This window comes from Bubalus kerabau, chromosome 6 (genome assembly GCF_029407905.1).
Source record: "Bubalus kerabau isolate K-KA32 ecotype Philippines breed swamp buffalo chromosome 6, PCC_UOA_SB_1v2, whole genome shotgun sequence".
NCBI classification, from domain to species: domain Eukaryota; kingdom Metazoa; phylum Chordata; class Mammalia; order Artiodactyla; family Bovidae; genus Bubalus; species Bubalus kerabau.
In genome coordinates this window covers 86109732-86125271 of record NC_073629.1, presented here as the reverse complement: position 1 = coordinate 86125271, position 15540 = coordinate 86109732, and the positions used below count along the sequence as shown (strand labels likewise).

Here is a 15540-nt window from a genome sequence, read left to right as displayed (position 1 = left end):
TGAGCTTCCTTCTTGAAGTCCATCTCTTTCACCTGTGCGGTCGCGTCTATCCTGCTCTTCCCTTAAGCTTCATTTCCCTTTGTGTGCATACAGCCAAAAATCTTCCTCTTGTCTCTTTAAATCCAAGCTCCTTCATTGTCTGGCTAAATCCCTTCTTTTTCCTGAGGTTCAGTGTCAAATAACTGCAAAATGGGGGAAAGTACTAAAAGGGACATAAAGGTAAGTTGGTGATTAAGTTGGTGATAAGAATATTTTTAAAAACTAATTTGTAGACATAATTTGCCACATTCCTCATTTGAGACAGATGACTATTACCTTATACGTTTTTTGTTCAGCCGCCTCATCGTGTCTGACTCTTCAAGACCCGATGGACTGCAGTACACCCGGCCTCTGTGTCCCTCACCATCTCCCAGAGTTTGCCCAAGTTCATGTTCATTGCATCGGTGATGCTGTCTCACTGTCTCATCCTCGGTCGCCCTCTTCTCCTTCTGCCTTGAATCTGCCTTGAATCAAGCTCTTTTCCAGTGAGTAAGCTGTTCACATCAAGTGACTAAATTCTTGGATTCAGCTTCAGCATCAATACTTTTAATGAGTAGTCAAGGTTGATTTCCTTTAAGACTGGTTTGATCTCCTTGCTGTCCAAGGGACTCTTCTCAAGAATCTTCTCCAGCACCACAATTTAAAAGTGTCAATTCTGGTGCTCTGCCTTCTTTATGGTCCAGCTCTCAGAACAGTACATGACTACTGGAAAGACCAAGTGCTGTGGTTAGTTGCTCAATCGTGTCCGACTCATTGCGACCCCAACTGCAGCCCACCAGGTTCCTCTGTCCATGGGGATTCTCCAGGCAGGAATACTGGAGTGGGGGATGCCCTCCTCCAGGGGATCTTCCCAACCCAAGGATAGACCCCAGGTGTCATGTGTCTGAATCTGCAGGCAGATTCTTTACCGTCTGAGCCACCTGAGAAGTCCAATAGCCTTGACTATATGGATCTTTGTTGGCAAAGTGATGTCTTTGTTTTTTAACACACTGTCTTGGTTTGTCATAGCTTTCCTGCCAAGAAACAATCGTCTTCTAATTTCATGGCTGCAGTTATCATCTGCAGTGATTTTAAAGCCCAAGAAGAGGAAATTTATCACTGCTTCCACCTTTTCCCCTTCTACATGCCATGAAGTGATGGGACCAGATGCCATGATATTAGTTTTATATATATATATATATATATATATAAAGTTTCAAGCCAGCTTTTTCACTCTCCTTCTTCACCCTCATCAAGAGGTGCTTTAGTTCCTTTTAGTAACATTATAATTTAGCAATTACCAATAAAGAGTTTTTTTTCTGTTTTAAAGATTAAGACTACAAGGCTTGAGATATCTAGAAATTACCCAAGACCCCACAGAGGCAATTGATGGAGGCAAGATTTGAATATAAACCTACATATTCCAAGATTTCTAGGCATTTTTAATTATGTTAAAAGCCTTCAATAAATGTGGATAAAGGCTCTTCAAATTGACTACAGAATGATGTTATTTTCATCAGAAGCAGCAGCAGCCCCAGCATGCACACCCCCTGCCCCCTTCCCTTGAGCTGTATTATGTTTTGTGCTTGACTGTATCAGCTGTTGGCACATGCTGCCAGAGATGGATGATACTCTGGTCTCCCTTTTAGGGCTCAGTCTCTAGTGGGCAAGACATATAGGCATGTTCTATTATGTACAAAGTGCCAGGGGAGTAGAGAAGAAGGGGAAGCTCCCTTCCCACTTCTCCAACCCAGCCTTCACATGGTCACCAGATCAGTCTTCCCAAGGCACAACTCTAGTCCAGTGTCTCAAAGGGCTCCCATCAGCCATGGAGATGGCCCATGGTTTCAAAGTCTTCTAAGCCCTGGAAGTCTTCTAGCTGTAGCTTGCTGTCCCACTACTTCTCTCAGATTCTCTAACCTCCATCAGACCTTGTGTACTCACTGGCCTGAATCTGCCTTTCATTTCTCTGCCTCTGGGACTTTATTCATTCCCTTCCCTCTGTCTCAGGTCAGTTCAGTTCAGTTCAGTTGCTCAGTTGTGTCCAACTCTTTGCAACCCCATGGACTGCAGCACACCAGGCCTCCCTGTCCATCACCAACTCCCAGAGCTTGCTCAAACTCATGTCCATCAAGTTGGTGATACCATCCAACCATCTCATCCTCTGTCATCCCCTGCTCCTCCTGCCTTCAATCTTTCCCAGCATCAGGGTCTTTTTCAATGAGTTGGTTCTTTGCACCAGGACCAAAGTGTTGGAGCTTCAGCTTCAGCATAGTCCTTCCAATGAATATTCAGGACTGATTTCCTTTAGGATTGACTGGTTGGGTCTCCTTGCAGTCCAAGGGACTCTCAAGAGTCTTCTCCAACATCACAGTTAAAAGGCATCAATTGTTTGGCACTTAGCTTTCTCTATGGTCTAACTCTCACATCCATACATGACAAATGGAAAAACCATAGCTTTGACTAGACAGACCTTTGTCAGCAAAGTAATGTCTCTGATTTTTAATATGCTGTCTAGGTTGGTCATAGATTTTCTTCCAAAGAGCATCTTTTAATTTCTTGGCTTCAGTCACCATCTGAAGTGATTTTGGACCCCAAGAAAATAATGTCTGTCACTGTTTCCATTGTTTCCCCATCTATTTGCCATGAAGTAATGGGAACAGATGCTATGATCTTCATTTTTTGAATGTTGAATTTTAAGCCACCTTTTTTACTCTCCTCTTTCACTTTTGTCAAGAGGCTCCTTAGTTCCTCTTCCATTTCTGCCGTAAGGGTGGTATCATCTGCATTTCTGAGGTTGTTGATATTTCTCCCGGCAATCTTGATTCCAGATTGTGCTTCAGCCAACCCGGCATTTTGCATGATGTACTCTGCATATAAGTTAAATAAGCAGGGTGACAATATACAACCTTCATGTACTCCTTTCCCGATTTGGAACCAGTCCATTTTTCCATGTCCAGTTCTAACTGTTACTACTTGACCTGCATACAGATTTCCCAAGAGGCAGGTCAGGTGGTCTGGTATTCCCGTCTCTTTAAGAATTTTCCACAGTTTTTTGTGACCCACATAGTCAAAGGCTTTGATGTAATCAGTAAAGCAGAAATGGATGTTGTTCTGGAACTCTTTTGCTTTTTCTATGATCCAGCAGATGTTGGACATTTGATATGTTGTTCCTCTCCTTTTTCTAAATCCATCTTGAACATCTGGAAGTTCTCATTCCACATACTGTGGAAGCCTGGCTTGAAGACTTTTGAGCGTTACTTTGCTAACGTGTGAGATGAGTGCAATTGTGCGGTAGTTTGAGCTTTCTTTGGCATTGCCTTTCTTTGGGACTGGAATGAAAACTGACGTTTTCCAGTCCTGTGGCCACTGCTGAGTTTTCCAAATGTGCTGGCATATTGAGTGAAGCACTTTCACAGCATCATCTTTGAGGATTTGAAATAGCTCAACTGGAATTCCATCACCTCCACTAGCTTTGTTCATAGTGATACTTCCTAAGGCCTATTTGACTTTGCATTCCAGGGTGTCAGGTTCTAGGTGAGTGATCACACCATCATGGTTATCTGGGTCATGAAGATCTTTTTTGTATAGTTCTTCTGTGTATTCTTGCCACCTCTTCTTAATATCTTCTGCTTCTGTCAGGTCCATACCATTTTGGTACTTTATTGAGCCCATCTTTGCATGAAATGTTCTCTTGGTATCTCTAATTTTCTTGAAGAGATCTCTGGCCTTTCCCATTCTATTGTTTTCCTCTTTTCTTTGCATTGGTCACTGAGGAAGGCTTTCTTAGGTCTCCTTGCTATTCTTGGGAACTCTGCATTCAAATGGGTATATCTTTCCTTTTCTCCTTTGCTTTAGCTTCTTTTCTTTTCTCAGCTATTTGTAAGGCCTCCTCAGACAACCATTTTACCTTTTGAATTTTTTTTTCCCTTGGGTCTGGCTTTGTACTGCCTCTTGTACAATGTCATGGACCTCCAACCATAGTTCTTCAGGCACTTTCTATCACATCTAATCCCTTGAATCTGTTTGTCACTTCTACTGTATAAGGGATTTGATAGGTCATATCTGAATGGTCTAGTGGTTTTCCCTATGTTTTTCAATTTAAGTCTGAATTTTGCAATAATGAGTTCATGATCTGAGCTGTCTACAGTACTCATGTTTCCCATTGTGTCAGCCTGCTCTCCTTCCATCTCAAATTGTCAAAAGTATGTACCTGGAATCAGATACCTTGGGTTCAAATTCTATCTCTGATACTTCAGTGTGATTTGGGGTGAGTCATTTAACGTCTTTGTACTTTGGTTTCATCTTCTATAAAATGAGTACAGTGTTTTATAAAGATTAATTGAGTAGTATAAATAAGGCATTTAGAACAATGCCTGACACATAAGGAGCAATATAAACGTTGGCTTGCATCATTATTATAATTATCTGTCAAGAAGCCAAACCAAATCCCAGAAGCTGAAAAGGATTTCTCCATTCTCTGAATAATTTGATTTCTCTCTTATAAAATGTGTCTTTCTTTGCCTGTTTGGGTAGTTATCATACCTTCCTGGTCTATGCTGGTGGCTGAATAATGGCCCCCAGATGTTCACATTCTAATCTCTGGAACCTATTAGTGTTGCCTTCTCAGGCAAAAGGGACTTTGCAGATGTGATTAAGTTAAGGATCTTGAGATGGAGAGATTATCCTGGATTAGCCAAGTGGGTTCAAATATAATCACAAAAGTCCTTTAAAGAGGGAGGCAGTGGGAGATTTTTACTGTAGAAGAAGAAGTATGAGATATGACCATGAAAGCAAGAGATTAGAATCATTTTAAGAAGATGTCCTGAGCCAAAGAATCCAGGTGGCCTCCAGAAGCTAGGATAGGAAAGGAATTGGATTCTGCTTTAGGGACTCCTCAAAGAGGACTTCCTTGGTGTTTCAGTCAGTAAAGCGTCTGCCTACAATGCGGGAGACCCAGGTTCAATCTCCCTGGGTCAGGAAGATCCCTTGAAGAAAATGGCAACCCACTCCAGTACTCTTGCCTGGAAAATCCCATGGATGGAGGAGCCTGGTAGGTTACAGTCCATGGGGTCTCAAAGAGTCGGACATGACTGAGTGACTTCACTCACTTAGGGACTCCAGAAGGAACCATACCCTGCTGATCCTTTGACTTTAGACTAGTAAAAATGCTTTTGGGTATCTGGGATCCAATTTGTGCTGCTATAAACCATCAAGTTTGTGATAATGTATCATAACAGCCATAAGAAATTAATGCAATGCCCTATCAGTCCTCCAAGGCACAACTCTGTGCCTTTATAGATCTGATCACACTCTGTGGCTTCAGTAGGCCGAACAGTTCTTATCAATGACCGGTACACAGATATCAGAAGATAAACAAGTTTTCTAACTGCTCACAATTTAGTAACCTGTGAGGATAAGGTTTGTAGTGATGCTTCCTAAGGCCCACTTGACTTCACATTCCAGGATGTCTGGCTCTAGGTGAGTGATCATACCATCGTGATTATCTGGGTTATGATCTTTTTTGTATAGTTCTTCTGTGTATTCTTGCCACCTCTTCTTAATATCTTCTGCTTCTGTTAGGTCCATACCATTTCTGTCCCTTATTGAGCCCATCTGTGCATTAAATGTTCCCTTGGTATCTCTAATTTTCTTGAAGAGAACTCTAGTCTTTCCCATTCTATTGTTTTCCTCTATTTCTTTGCACTGATCACTGAGGAAGGCTTTCTTATCTCTCCTTGCTATTCTTTGGAACTCTGCATTCAAATGGGTATATCTTTCCTTTTCTCCTTTGATTTTGGCTTCTCTTCTTTTCACATCTATTTGTAAGTCCTCCTCAGATAGCCATTTTGCTTCTTTGCATTTCTTATTCTTGGGGATGGTCTTGATCCCTGTCTCCTGTACAGTGTTGCGAACCCCTATCTGTAATTCATCAGGCACTCTGTCTGTCAGATCTAGTCCCTCAAATCCATTTGGCATTTCCACTTCATAATCATTAAGAATTTGATTTAGGTCATACCTGAATGGTCTAGTGATTTTCCCTACTTTCTTCAATTTAAGTCTGAATTGGCAATAAGAAATTAAGATGTTTACTCCTTGGAAGGAAAGTTATGATCAACCTAGATAGCATATTCAAAAGCAGAGACATGACTTTGCCAACAAAGTTTCATCTAGTCAAGGCTATGGTTTTTCCTGTGGTCATGTATGGATGTGAGAGTTGGACTGTGAAGAAGGCTGAGTGCCGAAGAATCGATGCCTTTGAACTGTGGTGTTGGAGAAGACTCTTGAGAGTCCCTTGGACTGCAAGGAGATCCAACCAGTCCATTCTGAAGGAGATCAGCCCTGGGATTTCTTTGGAAGGAATGATGCTAAAGCTGAAACTCCAGTACTTTGGCCACCTCATGCGAAGAGTTGACTCATTGGAAAAGACTCTGCTGCTGGGAGGGATTGGGGTCAGGAGGAGAAGGGGACGACAGAGGATGAGATGGCTGGATGGCATCACTGACTCGATGGACGTGAGTCTGGGTGAACTCCGGGATTTGGTGATGGACAGGGAGGCCTGGCGTGCTGTGATTCATGGGGTCGCAAATAGTCGGACATGACTGAGCGACTGAACTGACTGAACTGAATTCATGATCTGAGGGCCTTAGGAAGTATCACTACAAACAAAGCTAGTGGAGGTGATGGAATTCCAGTTGAACTGTTTGAAATCCTAAAAGATGATGCTGTGAAAGTGCTACACTCAATATGCCAGCAAATTTGGAAAACTCAGCAGTGGCCACAGGACTGGAAAAAGTCAGTTTTCATTGCAATCCCGAAGAAAGGCAATGCCAAAGAATGTTCAAACTACCACACAATTGCACTCATCTCACACACTAGCAAAGTAATGCTCAAAATTCTTCAAGCCAGGCTTCAACAATACATGAGCTGTGAACTTCCAGATATTCAAGCTGGTTTTAGAAAAGGCAGAGGAACCAGAGATCAAATTGCCAACATCCGCTGGATCATCGAAAAAGCAAGAGTTCCAGAAAAACATCTATTTCTACTTTATTGACTATGCCAAAGCCTTTGACTGTGTGGATCACAATAAACTGTGGAAAATTCTGAAAGAGATGGGAATACCAGACCACCTGACCTGCCTCTTGAGAAATCTGTATGCAGGTCAGGAAGCAACAGTTAGAACTGGACATGGAACAACAGACTGGTTCCAAATAGGTAGAGGAGTACATCAAGGCTGTATACTGTCACTGTGCTTATTTAACTTATATGCAGAATGCGTCATGAGAAATGCTGGGCTGGATGAAGCAAAGCTGGAATCAAGATTGCTGGAAGAAATATCAATAACCTCAGATATGCAGATGACACCACCCTTATGGCAGAAAGTGAAGAAGAACCAAAGAGCCTCTTGTTGAAAGTGACAGAGGAGAGTGAAAAAGTTGGCTTAAAGCTCAACATTCAGAAAACTAAGATCATGGCATCTGGTTCCAGAGCTTCATGGGCAATAGATGGGGAAACAGTGGAAACAGTGTCAGACTTTATTTTTGGGGGCTCCAAAATCACTGCAAATGGTGATTGCAGTCATGAAATTAAAAGACGCTTGCTCCTTGGAAGGAAAGTTATGACCAACCTAGCTAGCATATTAAAAAGCAGAGACATTACTTTGCCAACAAAGGTCCATCTAGTCAAGGCTATGGTTTTTCCAGTGGTTATGTATGGATGTGAGAGTTGGACTGTGAAGAAAGCTGAGCACCGAAGAATTGATGCTTTTGAAGTGTGGTGTTGGAGAAGACTCTTGAGAGTCCCTTGGACTGCAAGGAGATCCAACCAGTCCTTCCTAAAGGAGATCAGTCCTGGGTGTTCATTGGAAGGACTGATGTTGAAGCTGAAACTCCAATACTTTGGCCACCTGATGCGAAGATCTGACTCATTTGAAAAAACCCTGATGCTGGGAAAGATTAAGGGCAGTGGGAGAAGGGGACGACAGAGGATGAGATGTCTGGATGGCATCACCAACCCAATGGACATGAGTTTGAGTAAAGTCTGGGAGTTGGTGGTGGACAAGGAGGCCTAGGGTGCTGTAGTCTATGGAGTCACAAGGGGTTGGACATGCCTGAGTGACTGAACTGAACTTAACTGAGGATAGGGTGTTGAGGCTGCTGGCAGAGATCTATATCAATAAATACTATGTTTTTTCAGTAGAAGAGGAGGAAGCTGGATCAGAACTTAAAATGGAGTCAGTGTCTGAAAGGTGACAAGACAAAGAGCCTCGATCCAGCTATACCTGAAGCTAGAGTCTAGACTTCCAAAACAGAGGAGTGATAAATTTCCCTTTTACTTAGGACTTTTTGAGATGGACCTCATTAATCTTTATCCAGAGAGTTCTGACTAATGTAAAGGCTTAAACTTTATGTTGCTAAGATTTATATGTGGGGTGCAGTTAAAAAATTGAATGGTATTTAAAGTTTCACTATAAATTCTATGATAAAGCTTGATGGAATAAATTGATCCTGATCAAATCCAATATTCTACCAATGAGTATCCTTTGACCTTATCTTGGCTTAGAGGTTTTATATATGCTAACTAGAAACATATAACACTGGAAAGAGGTTTTTGATAATGCAGCTCTTTTATCATTTTGGAGGTATTAAGATGAAATTTGATATATTTTTTTCAGATCCCAGGAAGCCTCTGATTTGCCATTTCCTAGCCAAGTGACCTGGAACAAGCAATGTAACTCTTTTATCTTTAAAGTAGGGACAAACAACATTTAATCTGAAGATTGCTATCAGGATTAGAGATAACATCCTAAGAGACTTAATATGCAATTTGTTGCTGTTGTTTGGTTGCTCAGTCATGTACAGCTCTTTGCAACCCCATGGACTACAGCTTGCCAGGCATACCTATCCTTTAATATGCAATAGGCTTCCATTAAATTGTATTCTTGTTTATAACAATAGTGGCTAATGTTTAATGAATATTTATTATATGGTAGTCATTGTGGTAAGAGCTTTTTATTCAATATCTATTCAATCTTCCCTCAAACTTTGTGAAATAAGTACATTATTATCCCCATTTTAGAGATGAGGAACCTGAAGATGAAAAAAGAAGATTAAAAAACTTAGGGAACATAACTAGGAAGAGTCAGAGCTGCAGTGAAAATCTAGGTGTGTCTGACTCTAGAAGTAGCCTTTATAACCACAAGTCAATATCTCCTCTGTGGATGTTAGTTAGCCATGTTATTGTTACCATTAATGCTAATATTCTTATTGGCATTGCTTTAAGGCTCTAAGTCCCTTAGAGAAGCAGCTATGACAGAATTCTTAAGAAGCAATGGCCTTTTCTTATCTGGGAATTTTTTACTTTACACCCTGCTTTATGAAATGACATAACCAGGAAACATCTCTCCAGTGGTTTATATTAAACAAGACAAAACAAAAAACTGTGCAATAAATGTCTTCATAAGATTAAATAGTTCAGTTGAAACTGCCTTCCTTGAATTCAACAGCTTTAGATTATGAGTCACCAGAGAAAGATTCCAGAGAAACATCTCCATCCAAGAGAGTCAGCTCCCCACTCCAACCAAAAAAGATGAATAGCTGTAATAAGTGGACCAAAAAATGCCCCCTCCTAAAACTTCATGATTTTATGTTTACCATCAAACAGAGTAAGGATGAGGAAAAAATTGTCTCCAATGTTTTGTTTTTGCCCATAGAAGTCAGAAGAGAATGAATTTATAAATAGGAAGCAAAAAAGCACTGTTCTCTTAAACAGTTTAATCAAAGATTTATAAAACTAGGCATTTTGCATCAAAGTCCCTGTCCAAAAAGAGAAGGGACGAATACTGATGTAAACCGAGCTGCTTTGCAAAGAATATGGGCATTATATAATACTTTTTTTTTGGCCAAAGGAACATACAGGACCCAAGCCAGTGATCTTTTATGACTAAAGGGGGATGTCAGGTAAAAAGATGAGTGAGGGCAGGCTGATTTTAGAACACAACGCAAATATGGCCAAATTTCTTTTCTCTTTAAAATGCTCTCATGCTCTGGAAAAATAAGGTCATGTATCGTACTGCTTAGATGGGTTGACTTTGGGCCCCATATTAGTTTACTTAGGTTGCCATAACAAGTACTACACAGTGGGTGAATTAAAAACAGAAATTGATTGTTGCACAATTTTAGAGGCCAGAAGTCCAAGAGGGTGTGTCAGCAGGGTTGGTGGCTTCTGAGGGTGACGAGGCAAAATCTCTTCCGTGCCTGCATCCTTACTTCTACTGGTTTATGGACAATATTTGGTGTTCCCTTGGCTTGTAATGTCTGACTTCAGGTTCACATGATATTTCACTGTGTGCACATTTGTGCCCAGTCTACTCCAGTATAACCTCATCTTAACTAATTACCTCTGCAGTCATTCTATTTCCAGATAAGGTCATATTCTGAGATACTGGGGGTTAGGATTTCAGCCTGTGAATTTGTGGGACTTAAAATTTGCTGTTGGCTGAATGTCTGTGTTCCTCTCCCATTCTTCTGTTGAATCCTTAACCCTCATATGATGATATTTGAGTTGAGGTCTTTGGGAAGTAATTAGGTTTAGATGAGGTCATGGGATTGGCACTCTTATAAGGAAAGGACCAGAGCTCTTTCTCTCCATCCTGTGAGGATACAGCAAGAGAGTGTACCTCTGCAAACCAGGATGAGGGTTCTTTCTGGAAACTGAGTTGGCTGGCACCTTGATTTTGGATTTCTCTGCCTTTAAAACTTTGAGAAATAAATGGTTATTGTTTAAAATCTATGGTATTTTTGTTATTGTAACTTCACCTAACTTAGCCATAATTCAATCCATAAGAAGTCCTAACTGCTTGGATCCAAACTTTGACTCTGTATTCAGTATAGTATTACTTTAGACAAGCTACTTTGTGCTTTTTTTTTTTTAAACTTAATTTCCTTGTGGATAGTAACAATGCCTACAATCATGTAAGGCTGAAAGGAATTAACAAATGCTTAGGATAGTGTTTGGTGTACGGTGAGGGTTTGTCATTAGCCTTCCTTCTCAGGATGATATACACGTACTTTATTATGCATTCTCAGATTTGGCTGTTACTCACTTCTCCAATCTCATCTCCCTCTTCTTCTCCATCCCACCTAACTGAAGCTGCACCAAATTGTCCGCAGTTCCTTAAAAACCTCCCATGGAGTTTTATCCCTCATGCCTTTGCAGAAGTTGTTGTTTTTGCTTGAGATGTTTTCCTCATGACCCTGTTTCTAACTTTCAAGGTAAGATCAAATGTTACCAATTCTGTGAAGCTATCTATTCCCAATGTCTTTAGGCAGGTAGGTCTGCTATCTTCAGTAAGCTAATAGTATTAATGAACCCATGGGGGATAAATCTCGTTCACTTGATTTCACTAATCAAGGTCGTTTTAAGACTTGCTTGTCCTTCAGGTAGCTAAATAAGATGTTTGCCTGAGTTATTTTCTAGAAACTTGGAGTCAGCTGTGTCTAGTTTGAGCCTAGCCAGTCAAGACTGGGTAGGACCACTGGCCTTTCAATTGGGCATACGTGAGTGTCCACTCAGTGACCTTTTGAACTGGCAAAATGACCTAACGCCTGTGCAGAATGACCAGTACTGCACCTTATTCCAATCCCTGCTCCCTATGCCTCAGACCTGCCACTTCATGATTCGTATCCCATAAATATCCCAAACCCTTGCCTTCTGGGAAAAGTCATGCCTTCTGGAAAAAAGTCACTCACCACAAAATTCATGAGTTTATATTATTTCCATTTAAGAGATAGGTATACCTAGAATTTCCTACTTCTATTTACTAGTTTGGATTATGTCAATTCATCTGAACCAATGAATTATTTCACTGGGGAAAAATAACAGCAGAAACATGAACGAAATTGTTGGAGGAGTCCTTAGCTGTGAGGAAGAAACAGTATCCAGAAAGTTACAAAGTTCAGGAACCTGGTAGATATTAGTCTTATAGGAGGTTGAATAATTTCCCCAAGGTCTTGCGACAAATTAGTGGAAGGACAATGATTCATATTCACATCTATCTGTAGAATGACTTCTGACTAGGAATTCTAAATCACAGAAAGACCATTCTGGTCACCTCTGCCCTGGATTGTTAGGAGCCTTACCTGATTTTCAAGTTTTCACAACTGTAAATCGCAGAATCTCAAGGTTGAAAGGCGGTCTCAGACATTGTCTCATGTAATTATCCCTCCACCCATGCATTGATATTCTTTGAAACATTCTTGCCCAATTATTCTGAAGGCCTCAAAGAGGCTATATGGTAGAATTGAGAACACTGTCTCTGAGACCGGAAGATTGAGTTCAAATATCAATTCCAACACTACTGTTGCTTATTCTTAGGCAATGGGCTTAGCATTTATGCCTTGTTCTAATCTGTAAAAGGATCATAATAACGTTATTTTTTTCAAAACAATATTTGTTCTGTATTTATGTGCAGGCCCTCTTCTAAATTTTTTTCTATTTACTAACACATTTAGTCTATTAATAATTCTGTGAGGTAGGGAGTATTGTTTTCAATTAAGGAAACTGAGGCAGAGGAAAATTCAGTACCTTGTCCTAGATTATATAATTACATAGTGATAGGGCTGGGATTCAAACTCTCGCAGTCTGACTTTAGAGTTTATACACCATCCACCATGTTCTACACCTCCTTGCTGCTCTTGTGTGTGTGTGAAAGTCGTTTGGTCATGTCCAACTCTTTGTGATTCTATGGACTGTCCATGGAATTCTCCAGGCCAGAATACTAGAGTGAGTAGCCTTTCCCTTCTCCAGGGGATCTTCCCAACCCAGGGATCAAACCCAGGTCTCCCACATTGCAGGCGGATTCTTTACCAGCTGCCTTGGGAAGAGCAAATGATAAAGTATACATAAAGCAGTTATCACAGATCCTGGCACACCCTAATTCTTAGTAAATATTAGTGCTGCTGCCATGACTCTCCTCCCACTTCCAGTCTTCTTCCTAGTAGCCATGAAGCCCAAGAGCCATAAACTCCTCAATTTATGAATGCTGTGAGAAAAGAGGGAAGTCTGCTCCACTTCCTAATCCTGCTTCATGGTCTAGAAGAGGGACCATGTACACACACAGGACTTTTCAGTGCCCAACATCCCACCCACACCCCCCATACTACTAAAGTGGCTTGATTGGGATAAGACTCCCTCTTTTTGGTGGGAAGTAAGAAAGTGATTGAGAGAAAGAACCCTTCTTGATAGAGCAAGTTGAATTTATGATAAAACTTACTGTATTAGTATCACTGATATCTGTATCTTTTAAATATTGGGCATAAATAATGATAATACAAGACTAGAAAGATTAATATTGTTAAGAGGTCCATACAGCATAAAGCGATATACAGATTCAATGAAATCCCTATCAAAACCCAATGGTATCTTTCACAAAAATAGAACAAATGATTCTAAAATTTGTATGAAACAACCATAGCAAAAATCTGAGTAACCAAAGCAATCCTAAAAACAAAGCTGAAAGCTTCATGTTTCCTGATTTAAAACTGTGTTACAAAGCTGTAGTAATAAAACCAGTATGGTCTCAGCTGGTTTGAACAGACACATCAATGTTTAGATCAATGGAATAGTATACAGAACCCAGATGGCCAATTAATTTATAACAGAGGAGCCAAAATATACAATGAGGAAAAACAGATTCTTCAGTAAATGGTGTTGTGATAATTTTTTTGAACTTGACACTGAAAGTAAAGGCAACAAAAGCAAAGATAAACAATTGGAACTACATTGAACTAAACAGCTCTAAAGAACAAAGAAAATCAAAAAAATGAAAAGGACATCTATTAAGTGAGAGGAAATATTTGAAAATTACATATTGGTAAGGGGCTGGTGCAGTCGCTAGGGAAAATAGTATGGAGATTCTTCAAAAACTTAAAAACAGAACTCATGTATGTTCCCAGCAATTCCACTTCTGGATATTTATCTGAAAAAAATGAAAACTCTAACTTGAAAAGATATCTGAACCCCATGTTCATTGCAGCATTATTGCAATAGCCAAGACATGGAAACAAACAAAGTGTCCATTGATGGATGGATAAGGAAAATGTAATTAATGTATCTCTCTATAGATATAGGAATATTATTCAATCATATAAAAGGATATATGGTCATTTGTGACAAAATGAATGAGGCCTTATGCTAAGTGGAAAAAGTTAGATAGAGAAAAATAGTGTATTATATCATATGTGAAATGTAAACAAGAAATAAGCAAACTCAACTCATAAGTAGAGAGAACAGATTAGTAGCTGCCAGAGGTAGGGGGTGTGTAGCAGGTAAAATAAATTAAGGGGGTCAAAAGTTACAAACTTACAGTTATAAAAAAGTCATGGATATATATGGTATGATGACTATAGTTTATAACACCATATTGCATATCTGAAAGTTAGAAAATATTTTAAAAGTTCTCATATCAAGGGAAAAAAATTATACTCTGTGTGGTGATAGATGTTAACTAGACCTGTGATGATCATTTATCAATGCATACAAACGTCAAATCATTATATTGTATACTTGAAACTAGTGTTATGTGTCAGTTATACCCCGATTAAAAAATGACTGTACAAGTGTTCAAAGATGTAGATGCAGTATGGTGATTTTTTTCTTTTAAGTAAATCCTGTATTAAAGTATTAGATTTCAGATTATAGAAGATTCATCTAATGAACCACAAACCATGTTACACCATTAGAAGTGGTGTAATTAGATATACACATGAAAAGATAATCACAATATACTAAATTTAAAAAGAAATTTAAAATTGTATGTCATAGATCTCACTTAAAAACATACAGTAAAAATAACATACTCTAGTAATAGAAAAAAGTTATGGCGAGACAAATTAAAACTTCATGGTATATAACTCAACAATAAAAATATAATTAATTTAGTTAAAAAATAGGCAAAGATTTTGACATATACATGAATATTACTCAGCCATAAAAAGGAAGAAAATCTTATCATTCATTATAGCATGGTTGGACCTTGAGGATGTTAATTGTAAAGAAAGACAAGTACTGTATGATCTCACTTATTTGTGGAATCTAAAAATACAAATAAAAATTTTAAAAACCCAAACCCTGAACTCATAGATATGGAAAACAGGTTGGTGGTTGCCAGAGGTTAGGGGGTAGGGGGTGATAAAATCGGTAGAGGGTCAAAGGGTACAAACTTCCAGTTATAAATTAAGTCATGGGGATACGATATACAGAATGGTGACTGTAGTTAATAATACTGTGTTGTATATTTGAAAGTTGCTAAGAGAGTAGATCTTAAAAGTTCTCATCACAAGAAAAAAATTTCACTGTGTGTGGTGATGGATATTGAGTAAACTGGGGTAATCATTTCACTATACATCCCTATTTCAAATCTTCATGTTGTACACCTGAAACTCACATAGTTATATGTAAAGTAATCATACTACAATATATGCAGTTAGAAAAGGAAAGAGATATTACTTCAGAATAGTAGGA

At 39.4% G+C, this 15540-nt stretch overlaps 1 long non-coding RNA gene across 1 annotated transcript; it reads left to right on the top strand.

The window, feature by feature from the left end:
* Window positions 1-81: 81 nt before the first annotated feature.
* On the top strand, window positions 82-8938 carry LOC129655367 (uncharacterized). Its single transcript, XR_008715936.1, has 3 exons — window positions 82-219; window positions 336-524; window positions 8693-8938. It is a non-coding gene; the product is annotated as an uncharacterized LOC129655367 (long non-coding RNA).
* The last annotated feature ends 6602 nt before the right edge of the window (window positions 8939-15540 follow it).